Source organism: Bubalus kerabau, chromosome 16 (assembly GCF_029407905.1).
Source record: "Bubalus kerabau isolate K-KA32 ecotype Philippines breed swamp buffalo chromosome 16, PCC_UOA_SB_1v2, whole genome shotgun sequence".
NCBI classification, from domain to species: Eukaryota; Metazoa; Chordata; class Mammalia; order Artiodactyla; family Bovidae; genus Bubalus; species Bubalus kerabau.
In genome coordinates this window covers 75,180,282-75,187,621 of record NC_073639.1, presented here as the reverse complement: position 1 = coordinate 75,187,621, position 7,340 = coordinate 75,180,282, and the positions used below count along the sequence as shown (strand labels likewise).

The 7,340-nt window shown below is 45.2% G+C and overlaps 1 pseudogene; it reads right to left on the bottom strand.

Moving 5' to 3' along the window:
- Positions 1 to 625: 625 nt before the first annotated feature.
- Positions 626 to 6,994, bottom strand: LOC129629798 (immunoglobulin lambda variable 5-39-like; annotated as a pseudogene).
- Between the last annotated feature and the right edge of the window lie 346 nt (positions 6,995 to 7,340).

Below are 7,340 nucleotides of genomic sequence, written 5' to 3'. Positions count from 1 at the left end.
TTGATATTACTCAAAGTGGGTAACTTTTCATCTGAAGGGGGCAAAGATTTTCATGTCAAGATACCTATGGCCATAATGTGATTAAGTGCTTCCTTAGACAACCTTGTTTGGGCTATACTAGATTTGTATTTTTCATCTCCTTTTAATGTCGCAGATCCCGCTGTCTTGAGCTGTGTATCTTAGAGGTTTTGTTTTCCGCTGACTGTAGTCTAGTCAACTTATCATATTTTGTCAACCACAGGAGGAACTCTCCTCCAGGAAGGCAAGACTTTGTAACGGTTTCCAATCATATGGTGTCATCTATCTTTTAGCCAAGGCATGTAGCAGGGTGGGTGTATAGGGGGAGGTGGACCCATAATCACGACAAGCTTGTTTAAGCTCTTTTAGTAGCTTATATGGGACCAGTTCCCATTATTTTTCTTTTTCGCTTCCCCCTTTTGTTTTGGTAAAGACTACTGGCAAGGCCATAGAGAATTTCAAGTCCCCCTGTGGTTTTGCTTTTCTCTTTAGCCTGGGTGAGGCCTCCCTGAGGGTTTTTTTTTTTTTTTCAAGGAGCTCTGTATATTGTGTATGTATCTGTTTCAAAAGCTCCTTTGTTTCAGAAAACTTTTTATCTTCCCCAGCCTCAGGCAGTCTGTTTCAAGAGCTCCTTTGTTTCAGAAAACTCTTTATCTTTTTCAGCCTCCGGCAATGTTCTGGGAGGCTTTGGGGGCGAACTGGGGGACTCCTGGGACCTGGGAGGTGCAAACGGAGGCTGCGGCGATTGCCTTAAATCAGAAAGTGATGGATAAATTTTTAAAGGTTTGTGTAGAGGAGGAGGGGCCTCACTAGGGTGCCCGGCCACAGCGTCCTGCAAGTCTTCCCCCTCCTCCAGAGGTAGAGCACAGTCTCCCCCCTTTTCTTCGTGACAATGGCAGAAAACATGATCTGTGCAGAAGGTGGAGACTCACCATTCACCGCTGTAGCCTCTCCCGTTATGCTGTCTAACAGCCTCATGTCCAGGGTCCAGGATGTCCCTAATCATATTCTACAGAGCAAAAGCATCTACAGGAATCTTTTTTGGCCCATGTAAAGTATAAAACAAATGTAACTGATCTCTAACTTTAGTCCAGGTTTTTAGATTTACAGTGCCCTCTTCAGGAAACCATGGGCATTGTTCTTGGACAAAAATTAGAAATTTAGACAGTCTTCCTTTGCTTACCTTAGCGCCTCTATGGGCTAACATGTGAAGTCATATTTCAATAAACATTTGTCTATTTTTGGATGTAGAGAGACCCATTTTTCTAGAGAATATTTTAATTTTTTTGGTACCCTCTTCACCCTGTCTAAACTGCAGAGGGGTGCCGGCCACCCACAGGTACAATCCTAACCACTCCGCGTTGCAGTCACGAAGTTACTTACCCTTCAGATGGCCCACGTTGGGCGCCGCTTGTTGGAGTCCAGCTCTGGCAGCCAGGGAATCGGCCTGAAGGGATGAGCAGTGTCGGCAGAGAACGATGTAGCCTCTGACTCAAGATATAGGACCACATGTTTATTTTAAACATCAGGTCTTTTTTTATATTTTGACAAAAGCATTAGGTCAGAGGTTTTACGTTTTCAGCTCCCCATCACCCAAATTTATTATCTCCTTGTTGTCCTTCAAACAGAGCTCTTGTTTCAGCGATTCTCTCAGAATCATGTTTACATGTGATTACATTGTAACTGATGTTTATGTCTGGGCTGTGTACCACATTCTTCAGTTTATTTTTTATCTTTTTAAATCCTGTTTGTCCCTAGTATCTTAAGCTCACTATTTCCTAAAAAGGCTTTTAGCTAAGGCAACGGCACCCCCACTCCAGTACTCTGCCTGGAAAATCCCATGGACGGAGGAGCCTGGTAGGCTGCAGTCCATGCTAAGGGTCGGACATGACTGAGCGACTTCACTTTCACTTTTCACTTTCATGCATTGGAGCAGGAAATGGCAACCCACTCCAGTGTTCTTGCCTGGAGAATCCCAGGGATGGGAGAGCCTGGTGGGCTGCCGTCTATGGGGTTGCACAGAGTCGGACACGACTGAAGTGACTTAGCAGCAGCAAACCCTAAGCTCAGCAAACTTCTTTTGTCATAAACATTTCCCTCACAAATAGGTCTCAGATAACAATTTTTTCCATGGCCTCAAGCTGTGGCCTATGTGTTCATCTTGGGACATTTTTTGTAAAGGTCTTTGAACAAATGTCAATGGTTACTTTATAGATTATTTGGGGGGTACAACTGCAGAAGGCTTTGTGCTTTCTCATGTTTTTCTCAAGAACAATAAGCACCTTAACGTTCTTTCCAGTCAACTCAACTGAAGAAAGGAAAGAACAAGTCAGAATCACAAGACCTAACTCCTTCATCTTGGGACTGTGCCTGCGGGATGAGGAGAGGGGGTTGGGGCCGCACCTCCATTTTGTCAGTAATGTCTAATGTGGCTCCCGACAGTCACTTGTCTGTATCCTCAGCACCCAGAAAGTGGCCTAACTCGTAGTGGGCATGGAATCAATACTTGTTGAACTAGATCAGCATGAAGAAGTACATGAAGAAGTACAAAGGATATGGGGATTAAGGATAAGGAATTAACCTACAGATTTATAATCTAAAAAAGCAGGACAAACTGTAAAAAGGAAGGAAGGAAGGTAGAAAGGGGGAGAGAGAGGAAAGGAAGAAGGGAAGGAGGGAAGAAAGTGTCAACTACAAATTGGCACTTACCAAGAGCGTTGCCAGCAACTGAACCACAAAGGCATTTGCCATCAGCCTCCACGGAGACCGAACCCTGTGTCGGTATAGATGGAGACCCTCAACAACCCCCAGAGCAGTTCAGGGTGGAGTGAGGCACTCCGTGCTCCAGGGAATCTGGTGGGACAGGTCTTTAGATAGTTGGATGTTTTTAGGAACAGATTTTATGATCTCAATCCTTGCATCTCCTCATATCTAGAGAGGCACTAACTCCCTTCATGGTGACATCAGATTTTCATGACTAACAAAAAGCCTTTTGTAAAACGAGTGCTTCATGGTATTGAACTCCCCCTTCACCAAAACCTTATAATTGACCTTCCCCCACTGCCACTCTGGTGGCTCAGATGGTAAAGTGTCTGCCTGCAATGCAGGAGACCTGGGTTTGATTCCTGGGTCGGGAAGATCCCCTGGAGAAGGAAATGGCAATCCACTCCAGCACTCTTTCCTGGAAAATCCCATGGACGGAGGAGCCTGATAGGCTACAGTCCATGGTGTCACAAAGAGTCAGACATGACTGAGCGACTTCACTTTCATCACTGCCGCTTTGGAGCAGTCTCTCAGAGCTTTCAGAGAGCCGCCTCCCGGGCTGCAGTCCTCATTTTGCCCCAAATAAAACTTAACTCACAACTCTCAAGCTGTGCATCTTTTTTTTTTTAGACAACAAAAGGAAGAATAAAAAACCAAATTGTGTCAACCTGGATTTGGAATAACAAATGACACTGATGGAGTGAGGTGCTATGGACTGGGCACTGGGAGTGGAACCAAAAGGACTGAGAGTTCAGTTCAGTTCAGTTCAGTCGCTCAGTTGTGTCTGACTCTTTGCAACCCCATGAACCTCAGCACACCAGGCCTCCCTGAGCATCACCAACTCCCAGACTCCACCTAAACCCATGTCCACTTAGTCAGTGATGCCATCCTACAATCTCATCCTCTGTCGTCCCCTTCTCCTCCCGCCTTCCATCTTTCCCAGCATCAGGTTCTTTTCCAATGAGTCTACTCTTCACATCAGGTGGCCAAAGTATTGGAGTTTCAGCTTTAACATCAGTCCTTCCAATGAACACCCAGGACTGATCTCCTTAGGATGGACTGGTTGGATCTCCTTGCAGTCCAAGGGACTCTCAAGAGTCTTCTCCAACACCACAGCTCAAAAGCATCAATTTTTCGGTGCTCAACTTTCTTTATAATTCAACTTTCACATCCACACATGACAGACATTTATTGACAAAGTAATGTCTCTGCTTTTTTAATATGCTGTATAGGTTGGTCATAACTTTTCTTCCAAGGAGTAAGCATCTTTTAATTTCATGACTGCAATCACCATCTACAGTGATTTTGGAGCCCCCCCAAAATAGTCTGACACTGTTTCCACTGTTGCCACAGTGCTTAGTGGTTTCTTTTTCTTTATTTTTAAAATGTTCTGGCTGTGCCCCATTGGTTGTGGGATCTTAGTTTCCCAACCAGGGATTGAACCTGGGCTCCTGCAGTAAAAGCACCTAGTCGCAACCACTGGACCAACAGGGAGTTCCTTATGGTCAGTTCAGTTCAGTTGCTCAGTCGTGTCTGGCTCTTTGCAACCCCATGGACTGCAGCACACCGGGTTCCTTGTCCATCACCAACTCCCAGAGCTTGCTCAAACTCACATCCATTGAATTGGTGATGCCATCCAACCATCTCACCCTCTGTTGTCCCCTTCTCCTCCTGCCTTCAATCTTGCCCAGAATCAGAGTCTTTTCTAATGAGTCAGTTCTTCACATCAGGTGGCCAAGTTATTGGAATTTCAGCTTCAGCATTAATCCTTCCAATGAGTATTCAGGACTCATTTCCTTTAGGATTGACTGGTTTGCTCTCCTTACAGTCCAAGGGACTCTCAAGGGTCTTCTCCAACACCACAGTTCAAAATCATCAATTCTTCAGCTTTCTTTATAGACAATATACTTAAGCTTTAAACATTGCTGAACAAATTTAAAAGTACTGAAATTCAAAGATTTTATTATGTGACCATAAAGGACTTAAATGAAAAGTAAATAATAGAAAGCTTTCTGGAAAACTAACCTCAACATATATGAAAATTTAAAAGAATCAGGAAAAAAACCACAAATTTAGAAAATATTTTGAATTAATTAAAAATGTAAGCAAATTGTATCATTATGTACATTATGGACTATAGTTAAAGCAGTGCTTATAATATACACCTGTAAGGGTTTATTAGATAAGAACGGAGGTCTAAAGTCAATCATCTTAGCCTCTGTCAGTGAGTCAGTTCAGTTGCTCAGTTGTGTCTAACTTTTTGCGACCCCAGGGACTGCAGCACGCCAGGCTTCTCTGTCCATCACCAACTCTCGGATCTTGCTCAAACTCATGTCCATTGAGTCGGTGATGCCATCCAACTATCTCATCCTCTGTTGTCCCCTTCTCCTCCCACCTTCCATCTTCCCCAGCATCAGGGTCTTTTCAAATGAGTCAGTTCTTAGCATCAGTGGCCGAAGTATTGGAGTTTCAGCTTCAGCATCAGTCCTTCCGATGAATATTCAGGACCGATTTTCTTTAGGATGGACTGGTTGGATCTCCTTGTAGTCCAAGGGACTCTCAAGAGTCTTCTCCAACACCACAATTCAAAAGCATCAATTCTTCAGCGCTCAGCTTTCTTTATAGCCCAACTCTCACATCCATACATGACTACTGGAAAAACCATAGCCTTGACTATATGGACATTTGTTGGCAAAGTAATGCCTCTGCTTTTTAATATGCTATCTAGGTTGGTCATAGCATTTCTTCCTAGGAGCAAGCACCTTTTAATTTCATGGCTGAAATCACCATCTGCAGTGATTTTGGAGCCCAAGAAAATAAAGTCTTTTGCTATTTCCATTGTTTCCCCATCTATTTCCCATGAAGTGATGGGACCAGATGCCATGATCTTCGTTTTCTGAATGTTGAGTTTTAAACCAACTTTTTCACTCTCCTCTTTCACTTTCATCAAGAGGCTCTTTAGTTCTTCTTCGCTTTCTGACACAAGGGTGGTGTCATCTGCACATCTGATGTTATTGATATTTCTCCTGGAAATCTTGATTCCAGCTTGTGCTTCCTCCAGCCCAGCGTTTCTCATGATGTACTCTGCATATAAGATAAATAAGCACGGTGACAATATACAGCCTTGTCATAGTCCTTTCCCAGTTCTGATCCAGTCTGTTGTTCCATGGGGCTACCCACTCCTGTATTCTTGTGTTTCCCCTGTGGCTCACCTGGTAAAGAATCTGCCTGCAATGTGGGAGACCTGGGTTTGATCCCTGGGTTGGGAAGATCCCCTGGAGAAGGGAAAGGCTACCCACTCCAGTATTCTGGCCTGGAGAACTCCATGGACTATACAGCCCATGCGGTCACAAAGAGTTGGGCATGACTGAGCGACTTTCATTTTCACTTTCACTGTTGTTCCATGTCTGGTTCTAACTATAGGTTCTTGACCTGCATACGGGTTTCTCAGAGAGGGCACAGGGGCGATTTAGGTCTCCCTTCCCTGTGGGTCTGGAGCACCGTGTTAGTACTACTGCAATATGTAGCAGAGTAATAGTCAGCCTCGTCCTCAGCCTGTAGCTGAGATTAGCAGGAGCCCTGCCTTCACGGAGGTGTCTTTGGATCCAAAGACGTGGCTGGGGACCCTGGAGCCCGGGTGCTTATTGGAGTCTGAGTAACAATACAGGGGTACCGGGGAGGACTCCCTGGCTTCTGCTGGTACCAGTTTATGTAGTAGCTGCCAACACTGTAGCCACTGCTCAGGGTGCAGGTGAGTCTGGCTGATGCTCCAGGAGACGCAGAGAGGGTGGCTGGCTGAGTCAGCACAGGCTGGGAGAGGGAACCTGCAGACACAGACACAGGGGAGACGGGGCAGGAGCTGCAGGAAAGGTTCCCAGAGTCCGTGCCCCAGGGGCTGATGAGGCTGGGGACTGAGCCCTGGTGCCCGGGGCCTGTGCCTACCTGTGCAGAGAGAGAGGAACATGAGCAGGAGAGGGGTCCAGGCCATGGTGCTCACAGCTTCCTGGTCCCCACAGTGGGGCTGGGCTGCCCCAGGTCTCCTGTTTTCCCCCAGCCTCTGCCAGAGGAGGGCTGCCATGCAAATGGGGTCCACCCAGGGCCCACCCAGCCCCTCCCTGAGTCCTGCTGCTGGAGCTCAGCTCACAGCCCAGACTCATGGGGGTGGAGGGGAGTTCCCTCTTGGGAGGCCCTGGAGAAAGCTCCTGCTTAACCTCTAGAATTGAGGTAAAATGCAGTTTTCTATGATGATGGTGGGTCTAGCAGAGAAAACAAGTAGGAAGATTAATTTCCTTAGAAAAAGATGGAACTTTTACTATGGAATTAGTCCACAAAAAGACATAACATGTATTTCCTCACCTGAAATATGTAACAAACTTGAGCCACTATATTGTTCTAATTGATTTGCACTGTATGAATGTCTTTTTAAAAACATTAAAAGAGATGTATATTTCCTAGTTCTTTAAGAATTAGTTAAAACTTGTACAGATACCTGATAAAATATATAAGAGGAAAAATTACAAACCACTAATATTAAATATTGATCAAAATCTTGTAATCAG